Raw genomic sequence first — 17,203 nt, forward strand, 5'->3', positions numbered from 1 at the left:
CGTTGAATAGACCAGGGACAAGAGCATACCCATAACAGGCCAAGAGATGTAACATCTGGGAGGCTCTACTGGATTTCCAGTCAATTTCTGAATAGAGAGAAAGGTGCATTTTTTTTTTTTTAAATAAAAAAAATTAATAATAGGTTAAAGTAATTTATTCGAAGCATTGTTTAATGTTTATATAAAAAATGTAAGTTTATAGAAGGCAGAATAATGCAAAGGTGTGACGGACAGGCCCAAGCTGAAGCAACTTGAGATATAATGGTGGAACTAGTTATGCAGTTTCACTTATAGTGATCCAATTCATATGTGTGTGTATATATATATATATATATATATATATATATATATATATATATATATATATATATATATATACACACATACACACAACGATAATAAAAAAGCTGGCTGTAGCCTAAAATGGCAAACAGACACTCCATGAAGACTAATGCGAATATGGGCGTCAATGGAAATAAAGGCTCTGGAACCTCCAGAGTCTGGTCTGGCAGGTGTTCAGGGTGCACGGCCTGGACCTGGTCATCAGTGGATGTGCAGGACTGTGTACGTGTGTGTGTATATATATATATATATATGTGTGTTTGTGTGTGTATATATATATATATATATATATATATATATATATATATATATATATATATATATGTGTGTGTGTGTATATATATGTATTGTATGTGACCGTCCGGCCCATGCTGCTAATGGCGCCCATGTCTGCCACTTTTGAACCAGAGATATATTAAGTAATGGCAATACTCGAGAACGAGTTTGCTGCCATCATATATATATATATATATATATATATATATATATATATATATATATATATATATATATAAAGAGCAAACACTTAATAAAACATGTTAAAAACACTTTGAAAAAGAGTAAAAAACATATTTAATCAGAATAGGAAACACTTGATAAGTGGATAGCCCTTAATCCGCGGAGTTTCAAAGAAATACTTTCCTTCTCATCAGAGGGTAGGAATTAGCAAAATACGGGATCGGATTTTGCATACAAAAGTATTTGATGAAACAACAAGTAAGTCAAAGATCTTACTTGATAACAAAAAGTGAAGCAGAGGGAATATGGTGAAGAAAAAGGTGATTACACGTGAATGGATAGTCTGGTGAACAGTAAATAATCCAATGACGGTAAAATCCAAGAATATAACTCCAAGAAAGTTAATTGAATTTCCATTTGCATAAGTAAAATACAAGGAAATCACGTAATTGGAAGATGGTCCAAAATAATCCAAAAGGCCAAAATCCATGGAATAATTCACAAATATGGATAAGGAAAAGGGGATAAATTCCAATAATATTATAAGCTCTATCTCCTATTTGGTTTTATCAAGCTTTTACATCTGGTTGAGATTACTTTATAAATATTAATTCTTTAATGTTTATCATATACTTTAGTTTTACCATCTTGGATCATTTTTGTAAATTTAATTGTAATTTTTATTTTAAATATATATATATATATATATATATATATATATATATATATATATATATATATATATATATATATACATATATATATATATATATATGTATATATATACATGTTTTTTCATATACAATATTTTACATGTAGGATGTTCTGACTTGCGTCATGCGGTCAAGTGGTGTGTACATGATGCTATATTTCGGTATGTCTTCCCTTTGTCAGGCGTGTGTTGGAATTTCAAACGTGCATGTCCTAATTACTTAAAAACGTAAAAGACAGAACCATAGGAAATAATTAAAAAATACAATAAACGAGCAAAGATTGTTGGAAATATTTTTAACACGACTTTTAGGGTAATTTGCATAAATGACTTTATGCAAATTGTCCACTATTACTTGAGAAGAGGCTATATATAAATACTAAACAAAAAAGAACCTTCGACCAGAAGGAGCTCAAAAAGAATTTACTGAAAGGAATGAAACACTTCTCCTCACCTCTGTTTCCTAATTTTCATCAACAAAAAAAACCCGACCGTTTTGGAAACTATCAAACTTCAAGCTGACATAAGTATTACCTTTTATTGTATTTGTGATTATAATTGAATATAATTTGTTTTTGAATGCAATAACTTGTTGGTTTTTAATTGCCTTCGTCCAAAAAAGCAGAAGGTTGCTCTGCTACAAAAGATTTTTTCTATAAAAATAAAAAGTGTTAGAAATAACTAACCCCCAAAACTTTCTAACAAGATTAGCTAATAATACAAAGTAATTAAGGTTAAATATTAATTAAAAACTATAATTAATATTGAATACCAAAACATGCCCGATAATAATAGTAAAAATATAAAATAAAAACGCCCAACGATCCTAAGGGAACCGCAGAAAAAAATTAAACGAAATAAGCAAATAAAGACTAGTTAATAACACAGAGGTTAGTAATTAAGGTTAAATATTAACATAAAAAAAATGCAAATTATATCAAGTATTAACACATGTTTGATATTAAAAAATTAAACAAATAAATTAATATCTAATTTCTACGAACCTCTTCCATCTATAATCACCCCTGCCATGCACGTTTGAAAGTTGAATACATGCCTGATGAAGGGAAGACAGCCCGAAATATACTATCATAAACGCATCACCTGACTGCCTGATGCAATTACGAACACCCTACATGTGAATGGTCCTGGATATGACCTTACACTATATCCGATGGTGAGGCTCCAGCTTGCGGGCTTTGGAGAATGTGGAGCCACCCTTTAATTGCCATTGCTCTCAGGTCCACTCTGAAATGAAATCTAGAAATGTGACATATGAATTGGATCAATAAAAGTGAAACAGCATAGCTAGTTCCACAATTATATCATAGGTTGTGTCAATTTAAGTCTATCCATCACACCTTTGCATTGTTTTGCCTTCTATAAACTTAAATTTCTTCTTATATAAAAATTTTAATAATGGATAAACACTTATCAAGACCAAGAGCCACTTGAGGATAAGGGTTAATGAGATTGAAACGATTGTCAGTCGAAAGATGAGGAGCACTATGCGAGTACCAACACTGATCAATGGTATAAACTATGTTGTCAAGATGGGAAAGAGTTTTTTGTATGACATCTTCCTGTATTCAATCTTTGGATGTGGGATTATTTTTTTTTTTTAAGGATATGAACATAAAAGTTACAGAGTACACAAGCGAAATAACACAGCTGAAATCAATTTACTTGCATTTAAAATACATATATTTGCACCAGTCTAATTTGCCACAAACCACTCAATATTTTACAATACAGGTATTACACTGATTTTCTGGAACCTTTGCTTTCAGTTGTCGCATTAGTTTAATCGTTTTCGTAATTTCAGTTGAATTCATCAATACACTCGTTTATTTGAAGGTTTACAGTGATTGAAGATCGACATGTTCTTGTTGAGAATGTTTATAATGAGAACTATAAATTAGAGCCCAGCCGAGCACCTAGTGTTAAATATTGGATTCCTAGATAGCGCTGGATGACTCAATGGACCGAGGAGGCAAGAGATCTCACTGCGATATGTTCAACTGCAGGTTCAATTGCAGAGAAATGTACTGAAATTGATGTTTTCAGTAGCAGAAGAATGTGTTAGAAGAGGAACAGTTAAAACAGTGGAATGTATGCAGTTAGATATTTATAATGAAAGATTGGAATTTTAGTTAAGAATACTAAAATGCAGTAAGCCAAAAACAATGACTGACCTGGTTATGTGACGTCAGCTAACAAACAAAGGAAACCAGTTATGGTATATTCACGGAACAAACCAGGTAATTAGTCAGTTAGTCAGGAACAGTTTGCAGAGGAGGTTGGCAATCAGAGTTTGTCAATTAGTCATGGAAGCGTTTAACTGGACCTATTATAGTGATGTAGAAACAAAGGGAAATGCATACAATCTCTGAGGGAATTACAGACATCGAATAAAACTTTATGAAAATGCAGCTTTACATTATTCATTTCAGTGGGGCAACCACAAAGAACTATCTTTTATCTGATGTACCTCACAGAAAAAATGTTATTTGTCACATTCAAAAAAAAACTGTCCCTTATTACGTTATTTGTCGTTCACAAAACGGGATAAGAAAAAAATTTAGTTCAATAAAGAATAAATAAATTGTACAAAGAATGAATAAATGGAGGGTCTTTACCACGCTACTGGCGAGGCTAATTAATTTAATACCTTGTAATTTGCTTACATTATGCCATCTTGAAATGAAGTCACTAGATTTCACTTATTTCTAAATTTAAAATGGCGTAATGTAAGCAAACTATAAGGTATTTGCAGCTTCTCTTCCAATTTTCTGATTTTTTAATCATGTCCAAACGCATTTTATTCCCTTTTGGTTGCTATTTCTTCCGATGAGTTAAGGGCAAAATAAATTCACTGATTGATATAATAATTAAGTGAGTGATTTTGTGCTATGAAGCAGATACTGTCGAGAATTGTAAGTATCAATTGAATTAAAGGAATAAATTGTAAGATGGTCAACATCATAAAATTTGAAATATAGACTTTTGTCACTCATTCATTATATGCTCTGTAATTAGATTGAGCTTCTTAAATAAGGATTGGTATATATAAAAAGGAAATGTAAGTGAATAAAGTATATTTCCACAGAAATATATATATATATTTATATATACATATGTATATAGGTATACACACAAATATATATATATATATATATATATATATATATATATATATATATATATATATATATATATATATATAGGGTGTTCAATATTTAGCGTCATAAATTTCTATTATTATCTATATTTAGATGATGAAGGTTCAGCTTCACTGGGCTGGTTAAGTAGCCCGCATGCCAGACTACAGACTACCCAAGAGGCTTCTATTTGCTGAATTCCAACATGGCAAGCGCTCCTATGCTGGCCAGAGAAAATGATTTAAAGACACTCTGAAGGCATCACTCATTTAAAAACACTGAACGCGTCCAGGAGGCCTTCAATATTGATCCATCACCATGGGAGCAGACAGCTTTAAATAGGGCCAAGTGGTGGGTTCATGACGGTGCCTGCAAATATGAAAGTAACCAAAAAGTTGGTGCAGAGAAGTGCAAAAAGGACAGGAAGGAAAATGTTTGGAAGCCCTCAACATCTGCTACGATTTCCGGTTTTCACTGAAATAGAACTTTTCAAGCAAAGATTGGGCTTATCAGCCATATCTACACTCACCGATGATGACTTCCCCTAACCTACAGGATGATCATGTGGTCCTTGTCATTCCGACGGACGAACAACACACACATATTTAGTGAATTTTCATTAATTTTCATCTTTTACAGATGTATATGAATATAGTTTAACTTGAAGATTACTTTTAACACATAATTTAGCGAAACAAATTGCTATTGTAGAGCTAATCAAATCCAGAGGGAAACATTGTGAAGACCTTGAATGTGAACCGAATATTGGTGTGGAGAGCACTAATCCATTTCAAATCAACTGGTGAGATCACTAATGTACGTGGTCAGAGTGGGCTTCGTTCTGCTAGAACTAAAAAACTGATAAAATCCACCAGGGAGAAACTGAGGAGGAATCGAAGACTATCCCTAAGAAATCTTGCAAAAGAGGGGAAAGTATCCATTGGAACTATGTCTACCATTCTCCACACTAACCTTAAAACATTTCCATACAAGCAGCAAAGGAAGCACTTGTTATCTGCAAGTTATGTCCAGAAATGGAGGCAAAGAGCAGAAATCATCCTCTCGGATCACTGTTGACACGGTTCTAAATTATATTTTCGGTGGCGAGAAGAAATTCGATGCTCAACAACATGTTAATGTCCAAAATGATCAGCAGGTTGTTACTCGGTGGTAAGGCGCTGCCTCAGTCTCGACTGCGATAACAGAGACTGGAAGGAGTCTCCTGGTTTTTGTGGATTATAGTGTGAAATTGAACCAGGAAAATTATCGGAAAACCATTCTTGAATCATCGTTGTTATCCTATCCCAAAAAGCATTAAAAAAGTCGTTAGCCGTTCCGTGCAGGACTGAACATCTGCTCACAGAGTAAAAAAAAAAAAAACACAAGAATGGCTTGAGAAGAATGTTCCGAAATCGATTTTAAAAAAAGAATGATCCCTGTTATCTCCAAACCACAAACTGTTGGACTTTGGTATTTGGTCTATCTTTGAGAGTAAAGTCTCAGGTTCTCACCATACCAATTTGGAGGTAGTTTAAAATCAAGAAATATTCTTCATTTCATTATTCATGTCAATAAAGGGAAATTTTGGTTTAAGCAAAAAAAAAAAAAAAAAAAAAGTACACAAAAATTAGGAAAAATTTTTTCCCATTCTGATACCGATTCTAAAACCCTAAAAAGTTCTGTTTTTCCGATTCTAGATCCTAATTCTGATTAATTGCTGCAACACTAATCAATATATATATATATATATGTGTATATATATATATGTGTATATATATATATATATATATATATATATATATATATATATATATAACTACTTAATTTACTCACATAAAATTAATATATGAAAGTATAGATTTATGTGTAAACTTTAAGTATTTACTTCAAAAGTGCTCAATATATATTAGTGTTGGAACGATTAGTCAGAATCGGAATCGAGAATTTGAAAAATCGGAAGATTTGGTGGTATCGGAATCGGTATTGGAATCAGAAAAATTAATGCCTATTTTCTGATTCCAAAACGATTCTTTTAATTGTCTTTTTTATTTGATTTTGTTTAAAGTAAAATTTTCCATTGCCGGGAATAAATATAAAATAATGAATTTTTATTGATTTTAAATTACCAGTAAAACTAAAATCGATAGATCACTCTCTAAAAATGTATTTTGACGTTTAGGAAAATATCTGCATATTTAACATGTGTTTTTACAATAATCAGGGCAAGTAACAATCTTATAGTAATATAATTAGAGATTTATAAGGAACTGGAATCTTGTATCGGAATCGGGAAAAATATTGGAATCGTCCCATCACTGATAATATATATATATATATATATATATATATATATATATATATATATATATATATATATATATATAAGCGAGATAAGACACTGATAGAAATTCAGATGAAAAATCCTGATAGATATTACTTGAAGTAATACTTTCAAGGAGATCCTAGCCAAAAAGGAAAAGCTCAATATTTAAGAATAGATCAATATATAAGTTTCGTGGTTCAATTTTATATTCTGAAAAAACAACATATAGAGACATATATTCGATTTAAGAATTTATTGCTTGACAAAGGAATATATAGAAGGGACCCAGGTTGTATCAACTTCTCTCTACGTATAATTTTCTCCATATAATTATCAACAACCACTCAAAAAACTATTTTTAATAATTGTGCTGAAAAGTTAAATAGCGTCCATTCGTAACTAAACATTTTGCTAACTGCATTTCATTTCCTCTGATGATATGAGCCATTGTTGAAAATCCATGGATTAAGGAAATTAAAATAACCCCTTCTATATATTCCTCCATCAAGCAGTAAATTCTTAAATCGAATATATGTCTCTATATGTTGTTTTTTCAGAATTTAAAATTGAACCACGAAACTTATATATATATATATATATATATATATATATATATATATATATATATACTAGCAGGCCACCCGACTATTCCCGGTCATAAAATACGCTTAAATATGATATTTTGATTCATGCAGATTTCGTATTTATTATTATATTATATTGGACCCAATATATAGTAATGATTTTAAAAGTTGTAAAAAAAACATGACTCATGAACATTGAACCACCACCGAGAATCGAAACCAAAGCATTTAGCTTACAATTTACTTTTCACTTGACGTTAATACCTGAGCTATGGCGACACGTTACTTGCAAGGCTAAAAATTAAAACATGAACCAATAGCTATTATGTTATGCATGCAGTGGCGGCTCGTGCCTGAGATTAGTGGGGGTGCTGCTTCAAAAATTTTACGTATTTTTTTAATATCGTGTAAAGGAATTCGAATATATAAATAAATATTTAATCAAATGATAAACAAACATTCAAATAAATATTCAAATATATAACAAAGACAAAAATAATCAATCAGAAATGGATAATATGCAAAAACATTTTTATTAAAAAGATTTTTTAAAATTATGTACACTTTACAGAATAAAAATAATGTATATATTTATTCCTTTTAAACTTTTCAGATTAAATAAAAGTTTGCGTTTTTTTTTGTTTTTTTTGCAAACAAACGAAAAACATTTTTAAAAATAACTTATTTTTTATAAAAACAAAAAAGAAAAACTTTGAAATTTACCTGCCTCCCTACGAAGGTTAATTTAGGAGTTTACTATTTGAAAATAGCGTTTTATTTAATAACAGTTTTATTTACAAAATTTATTTTTAAAGATGTATTTATAACAAAACGTATTTTTAAATAAAATGCAAAATAAAAAAGTTTACATTTTTATATAGTGAGCAAACAAACAAAATTTTATTTACAAATCTTTTAACAACTTGCTTTTTATATAAAAAGAACAAACTTGGCTATTTACTGACCTTCCCATGCTAGTAAAGATCGACATAAAGTGGAGATTTATTATAAGAAAATAGGATGTCATATATAAGCATTATAAAACATCGAATTTTAATGTAGCTTTCTTCCCCCAAAAACAAAAAATTAAAATTGTCTCAGTCCAGAAGGATTTCTAATTACTTTTTTTAATGCGTATTATCTGACCCATCTACTAACAAATTCAATGTAAAGTTTAAAAATGCATAATTATAAAAAACTGTGTGTGTTTTTTTTACTTACAAACACATTTTAATTAAAAAATCTTGTGTAAAAAATCCATTTTTCAAAGTGTAAAACTTCTAACATTGTCCTTGTCGGAGGCAAATAAATGCTATTTTTTTAATATCTAAAACATACACGTTAAAAAGATTTCTAACTAAAATGTATTTTCAACATAAACTGTTTCTTCGCTTTTTTGCTTCTAGGAAAAAATGTAAACAGTTTTTTTTGTAAAGTTTAGTTGTTGCAAAATAAATAGCATTTAAAACTACTTTAAAGAAACAAACAAAAAGGCAGGTAGATGGAAAAGTAACATTATTTTTATGGTAAGATTTATTTATTGTATATTTGGTTTTTACCCTTGGTCGCGTGTTAGCTTCACTGCTAAATTCCCGAATACTTTTAATAAATAAAAATAAACAGTTTCTGCATATTATATATTTCCGTCTGCTACCGACTTAAATCGCAACGCTAAAAGTGTGCGTATTTAAAAAAAAATAGCACAATATTTTATGTACAAGAACACGTTATGTGCAGATTTTAATAATAATTTTAAAAAATGTAAGTAAACCTCCTTTTTTTTCAATAACAATGTTATCATATCTATACAGGCGCACACTCTAAGCAAACAACGAATTTCACGACACGGAGCTGTGCCAAGCGACAGTTCTTCAAGAGGCTTTCATCGGCTGTCTAAAGCGTCTAATCCGCGCATGCGTACAAGAGAATTTCATTAAGATAGTGTAACTGCGAATTTCACAGCTCCAAGCAAGTTTTATTTTTGTTATTATATGAATTTGGAGATACCGACATTAAAGTTAATGATTTTATAATGTACACATAAAAAAAAAATAAATAAATAATAATAAACAATAAACAAACGTATTATTTTTAATTTTATCATTAATATTGTGTAGAAATAACTTGGGGGTGCTGCAGTCCCACAGCTCCATGCACGAGCCGCCACTGTATGCATGCATATTTGTAATGCCGTCATTCGACCTTCACCTGATAAATTCCATTTTTTAAAATTTTCCCACTTTTGCACCGATTTTCCCGAAAACTTTCTCATGGGTTCGAATTCCCGATATATTAAATTTCATATCCGTAGACAAAAACTGACAAAGGAGTTTTGTAGGCAAAATTTTTAAACAAAAATATATATACGCATACATAAATATATATAGAAAGAGGTTCGTGTTTACTATAACTTTTTTACGCAAATATTACGCAAGTATAAATCATGTAGAATATCCACATGAATATAATTACATGTAATAGTTAACTAAAGATGATCATCCCATAAAAAAAACGAAAAGCTAATAGGGAATTAATTAAAATGAATGTTTAAAAAAATATGCAAATTAGCTAGATCTTTTGCAAATGGATGCAATTCCATGACCCATTTATAACACAGTTGTATTTTCTTTTTAAATAAATAGATAAAAAGGGTTTTAATATGAATATCAATACACACACAAAAAAGAAACAAATTTATAGGAGTATATATATATATATATATAAAATTACCAGTTCCGATTCTGATTTTTTAAAATTCTTAAATACAGATTTAGGGGAGAGTTACCACAAAATCCATGAAAGATGTGCATATAATTTCCTAAACGTACACCTATGAAGATGATCTATAGATTTTAGTTTTACTGGTATTTTAAGATTAATAAATATTTATCATTTCATCATTAATATGAGTCATACAAAATCAAGTTTTAACCAAAAAAAAAAACAAATAAAAACAATGAAAAGAATCGTTTTGGAATCAGAAAATAGGCACAAATATTTCCAATTCTGATACTGATTCAGATACCGCAAAATATTTTCAATTCCTGATACCTCGTCCCAACACTAATATATATATATATATATATATATATATATATATATATATATATATATATATATATATATATATAATATAAAGATGAATGTGTGTGTGTGTGTGTGTGGTCACGAATAGGCTCCTATATGGTTGACTATTTTAAAAAACTGATTACATATAATGATAGAAGATGTATCGAGACACAGGAATGGGTATGTTTGATCTGGCAGAACGGTGGTTCATTAAAATTGTGGGGTCTGCATTCGCGCCTGGTCCACAAATTATGGAAATAAAAAATTTTAAAATAAAAAAAAAACATTTACAAGTGTTTTTGATATAGATGTACATAAGAATACTTTGATAAGTATGTTTTAACTTAAATAGGGATGGTATAATAAAATTGTGGGGTCTGCGTTCGCGCTTGGCCTCCATAGAATGGAAATAAGCACAAACTTTAATAAAGACTTTTCATATCTATCTGCGTAAGTATACTTTGATAATTATGTTTCAATTTGAAGAAATATGGTATAATAAATTTATGGGATGTTCGTTCGCACCTGACCTCCATAGAATAGAAATATGTCACAAAGTTTAACAAGGTGTTTTAATATAGATCCACAAAATATTGTGATAAATGTTTCAGTGTGAACAGGTATGGTATAATAAATTATGGGGTTTATCTATTTTATTTTTACTTTCATCATATTTTGTTTTGGTTTTGATACCCCCAAATTCGAAGCTATCTCTTTACAGCCCTTCCTTTTCATAACCTATCATACTTTCATAAATCAGAGTCCATTTTCTGTAGGCTGTTTTTGAACCCAGTCAACGACGGGTACTTTTGCTGGTATATATATATATATATATATATATAAAGGGCTCCTTCAATCTTTGACAGACTACGGATACCCGCGAACTGGTACCCACGCATGAAATTTTTGTGGCATACCTCTCCTGAGTCGACATTGTTAAATACCAGTATCAGCAGAAGTGTATGTACAGGACGACTGGAAACAGATGCTGAGATAAACGGAGAGCACATACAGTGCTTAGAATTCCCAAATGGTCACCCATCTGGTACTAACCAGGCTCAACTTGCTGAACTTCGGTGATCTGATGAGAACCGGTGTGTAAATGCGATTATACTCTGTGTGCGTGTGTGTGTGTGTGTGTGTGTGTGTGTGTGTGTGTTCTTCGTTTTAAAGACAAATTTACATACATTTTTAAATCGGAGAACAAGATCAAGGTCAAAATGGTGTTGTTTGCCAAATGGCCAACACCCATTCACATTCCTTGTTTTTGGCTGATCGTTGTGTGTTGGAAGTGCTTAGAAATATAACAAAATGAAATTTACCACCGTATTAAAAAAAAAAATTCACATGAAGGAGAGAAAGGAGTAGGGTTTCTAACGTCTATCCCAATTCCATAAATCATGGTGTTCCACTTATTTCGAAACCCAAAACCAATTCCCAAATGATCCAGCTTGTATGCGTAAATAATATCATTTGTTCAAAAGTAAATTAGTTGCAGAATATTTTAGATGAGGATTGATAATTTGTAATTTTTTTTCAGGAAATTGCTCCAGACAAGGTATGAAACCATTTTATGTAATGATCTAAAAAATAAACAATACCATTTCAATGTCAAAAACAAGTCACCGATAAATATATTTGTAGAACAAAAACTGACAGAGGAGTTTGGTAGGCAAAATATTTTTTTAACAAATATATATATACGTATACATAAATATATATAGAAAGAGGTTCGTGTTTACTATAATCTTTTTATGCAAATATTATGCAAGTATAAACCATGCAGATATTCTCCATGAATATAATTACACGTAATAGTTTACTGAAGATGATCATCCCCTAAGAAAACCGAAAAAACTAATAGGGATTTAATTAAAGTGAATGTTTTAGAGAACATGCAAATTAACTAGGTCTTTTGCTAGTGAATGCAATTCCACGAACCATATATTACAAAAAAAGTTTTTAATATAACTATCAATACATAAAAAAAGAACAAATTCATAAACCATATATATATATATATATATATATATATATATATATATATATATATAAACAGGTGCGTGTGCTAGAATGGTTTCATCCTAAATTCTATGCAATAATGCAGAATGTAGAAACTATGCATAATAGAATTCAGCATAATAGTTAAATGTTTTTCAAAAGAATATGCAAATTAGTTAACCTTCATGCAGTTGCTCGCAGAGCCATGACTGAGTAATTTAAGAAGTTCGTTTTAATAAATTTTAAATTAGAAAAAGTAGGCTTTTAATATCAACGTCAGAGCGAGAAAAAAATTCAACTTTAGAGGTATATATATATATATATATATATATATATATATATATATATATATATATATATATATATATATATATGAAATTTATTACTGGCTACACATTGAGCACTCTAGTCCGGTTTTTTCACCACTGGTAAATAAATATATATATATATATATATATATATATATATATATATATATATATATATATATATATATATATATATATATAGAGAGAGAGAGAGAGAGAGAGAGAGAGAGAGAAGATGTGGATACAAAATTAAGAGAGAGAGAGACAGCAGACAGACAGACAGACAGACAAAGAAAAGAAAAAGTATATACAATACAAAAAATCTTAAATTATCTAATATACAAAGTAAAGCTAGCTTATTGTTTCTTTGTCATCAATAGCCTAAAAGTATCCTGTACCTCTACAAGGCCACCATTCGCCCATGTATGAAGTATTATTGTCATATGTGAGCTGGAGCATCTGCTACTAGTCTCTCGCTGCTGAACAAGATTCAAAAGAGAGGCGCCAATCTGGTAAGTACTGAACTGTCATCTAAGCTTCAACCTCTGTTCCATCGGCAAAATGTTGCATCCCTCTGCGTGTTCTACAAGTATAAAGCCAATCATCTAATAAGAAGCCATAAAAATGAATAATTAATTAATGAAGGTTTGTTTTTTGAAAGAATATGCAAATTGGTTAACCTTCATGTACTTGCTTGCATATCCATGACTGAGTATATTAAGAAGTTTGTTTTGATGAATTTTGAATAGAAAAAGTAGGGTTTTTAATGGTGGATGTTCTGACGAACTACAAACCCTAGTACCCACTCGACATAAATACCCGTGACAAACTCGACAAGCAGCAAAATTCCACCCTTACACAATAGCAATCCCTAGATGTAAGTAAGCCTTTTACTTTAATGGTTTCTTCCCCCAGAAGTGCTTTCCCAACTATACTGACATGCAATAGTTCAAGTATAATGTGAACAGACATCTTGCTGCTCAACTCCCTACGTCGTATCACTGCAACTTATGTCCCTGATAGTAGATCAAAGTGGCCCTGTGCCTTGTTTGGGATGAAAATAGAATTAAAAAAAAAATAAATGAAAATACAGCTTTCTTCTTACAAAACTAATATTTGATTCCAAGAAACAGGAAATTTTCCCTGTTCAGTTAATGCAAAATGCCGTCGGGTGCAACTCAATTTTTTTTTTTTTACGGTACTTGTAAGCATCGGGTACACCAGAAGTGCAGTGGACGTATTGATAGGTTGAGAGAGGATAACCAGTTTGTGTGTGCAAGCGAAAAGTGGAAGACAGTGGAAATAGATGATGATAATGATGATGATGATGAGGAGGAGGATGACGACGGAGAAGGAGGAGGAGGACACAAATGGGGGAGAGGAGAAGGTAAGGTGAAAATGTTGCTCAACGGTCAGTGGGAGGTGGGGGGGGGACCTGCCTCCTCCTACTCCTTGCCCTCCTCCTGAAGATCAATTTCCAACCACCATGTGAACATGATCCAACCTAATACTTACTTTGGAAGGATATCTTTTTACTATGACACCCTTCTCCGTTTCATGTAGAAATAACTCGGTTACAAACAAACCCAGAGAACTAATATGTTTCAGATGTTAGGAGATATATTTTCTTTCAGTGTTTACTGATTTGAACAAATTTTACATTCAAATCCGTTGGAAATGTTTTTGCAAAAACGCATGCATCGATGTTTTTCTTTTTTTTTTTATATTCGTGTGGGTATGTTTGCTAGTGGTATGTTGACTAGTGCATATTAATGACTAGCCAAGATGTTGGCTAGTACCATACCCAAAGGAAGGAAGTTTCATAGGAATTTCAAATTCAGAAGTGGTCCCCAGTCACTTGCATATTCCTGTCCGGGGAAATAATGATGTTTTTTTATTTTATGTTTTTTTTTTTTTTAAATTCTTGCAGGGAGATGCTAACGTCCTCCTACATATATATATTCTCAAATGGTCACACATCTGGTACTGACCAGACTCACCAGTATCAACATGATTATGCCATATGTTGGCTAGGTTTGCTAGTAGATATATTGCCTAATACATATTCGTGATTAGTCAGAAAGGTCAACAGAGCTCAATTGATTAAAATTTCTGGTATAAGCTAGGATCATGAGAAAGGAAGTTGATGAATTAGGCAGATATAACGTCAGACATGGACGGCTGAGAGAGAAGTAGACGAAGCTCTTAGGAAGTCTCGTTGGAAGCACACAAGCATTGGGATATATTAAAAAACTAAACTTTTTATCTCATTAAAAACGGGAAAAAGTTATAGCCGTTGACTTAGAATGAGTATTTATGCCAAACTTCTGCAGTAAATGTGGTATTGTGGTGACTAATATTTTAATAATCATAAACTGTGCTTCAAACAGATACCATGATTCTTAGTACCATATCATAACAAAGGTCTATACAAAATTTCACAAAGTGGAACGGACAGACAGACAGACAGACTAAGAGAAGCATGATATAGATGGTCTAACAAGACGATAATATATTTAATTAAGCGATCCACTTAAGAGGTAATTAATTCTCTCTTTCTTTCGTTTTAATACATTTTAAATAGAAAAAGTAGGATTTTTAATGGTGGATGTTCTGACGAACTACAAGCCCTAGTACCCCCTCGACGTAAATACTCCTGACAAACAGCAAAATCCCACCCCTACACAGTAGTAATCTCTAGATGTAAGTAAGCCTTCTACTTTAATGGTTTCTTCCTCAGAAGTGCTTTCCCAACTGTACTGACATGCAGAAGTTCGAGTGTAATGTGAACAGACATCTTGCTGCTCAACTCCCTACATCGTATTCCTGCAACGTATGTCTCTTGAACCATTATGCATCTTGAACCATTTCAGATATGATTCGCTTTCTGTTTCATTTTACTTCAGTCGAAGTTCTCAGAAATCAAGAGGCTCCCTTTCTGAGACTAACACTTTATCTCTATACTAGCGGGGGTACCCGGCGTTGCCCGAGTGTTTGTTTCCGGGACGGGGGGGGGGGGAGTTTTAAAAAATGTTATGGTAGGTAAGTAGGAAGAATCAAACCCGGAGTCATGAGTAAAAGTAGGAAAATAAAGTGTGAAAAAAAAACAAAAAAAAACAAACATCTGCAACGTTAACAGTTCGGCCACCAAGAAAAGTCCATTCCAGTTGTTTAGGAAAAAAAAAAAAAAACCCACTATGGTAGGTCGGCGCGAACGTGAAAATATAATGTGAATTGTCCAGCACCCTAACCACTACGCCACAGAGCACTGCAGCTTAGTTTAGTGATTTTAAATAACTTTACATGATAGAACTACGAAGCCAAACCGGTGTTCTCTTCTCAACTGTTCCTTGTGAACGATCTCTAAACGGTGTTAAGTGGTGGCAGGGGGAGGAGGAATTTTTAAGAGAGAAAATATTTTATCACTTCCCTTGATCTTAACCGATTTTGGCCGTGACTTCTCAGCAGAAAAAGTATAGAAATCTAAGATTATCGAGGAATTTGAGAACTAATAAGCCTATAACAAACCTCAGATATTGTTCTGCCGTTTGTGCATAATGTATTTGCATGAAATATCTTGATTTTTAATCCTATTAAGGTCAAAATCAGACGGGAAAAAATGAGTTCATTTTATTTATATAGATAGATAGAAGATAGAAGATAGATAGAAGAAGAAGAAGAAGAAGAAGATGAGATACATAGATATTCGAATATTCCATTAAAGTTCTCTTTTGCATCTCAAACACTGAGTTAGCAAAGAAGTTGAGAGCATAATTTTCGTATCCCAATTAACCAATAAATGTGTTAGAGTATATCTTTCTAGTGGTTTCTTGGTTTTAGTGGATTCCAGGACAAAAATTCATTCAGTCTGGTGGATTATCCGGCTTCATGCTATTACTTGGGGTAATGTTATTTGGAGAAGGTGTACCGTTCCTTGTAAAAGCTAGTGCAGATTAACCATACCTAGAGGATCTTATTTGGATCGTGAATACTATGTGATTTTGAATATTTAGTCAGGGTTTACTTCTAGGGAAAAATATCCTCATGCCAGATTTGCTTGAGAAACTGCTGCACAAAATGACCGTAGATATAAAAGGCATTTTAGTTCTCCAGAAGGTATTCAATGAAACTTAATTACCAGTATGCGGTCTATATTATTTAATTAATTGGAATGCTTATTGAGATGATTATTATTTATCAATTTATTTTATTGCGAACTATTATCCTCATCTTTATAGTTGTTA

The sequence above is a fragment of the Euprymna scolopes genome, chromosome 25 (assembly GCF_053919585.1).
Source record: "Euprymna scolopes isolate OS-2025 chromosome 25, ASM5391958v1, whole genome shotgun sequence".
NCBI classification, from domain to species: Eukaryota; Metazoa; Mollusca; class Cephalopoda; order Sepiida; family Sepiolidae; genus Euprymna; species Euprymna scolopes.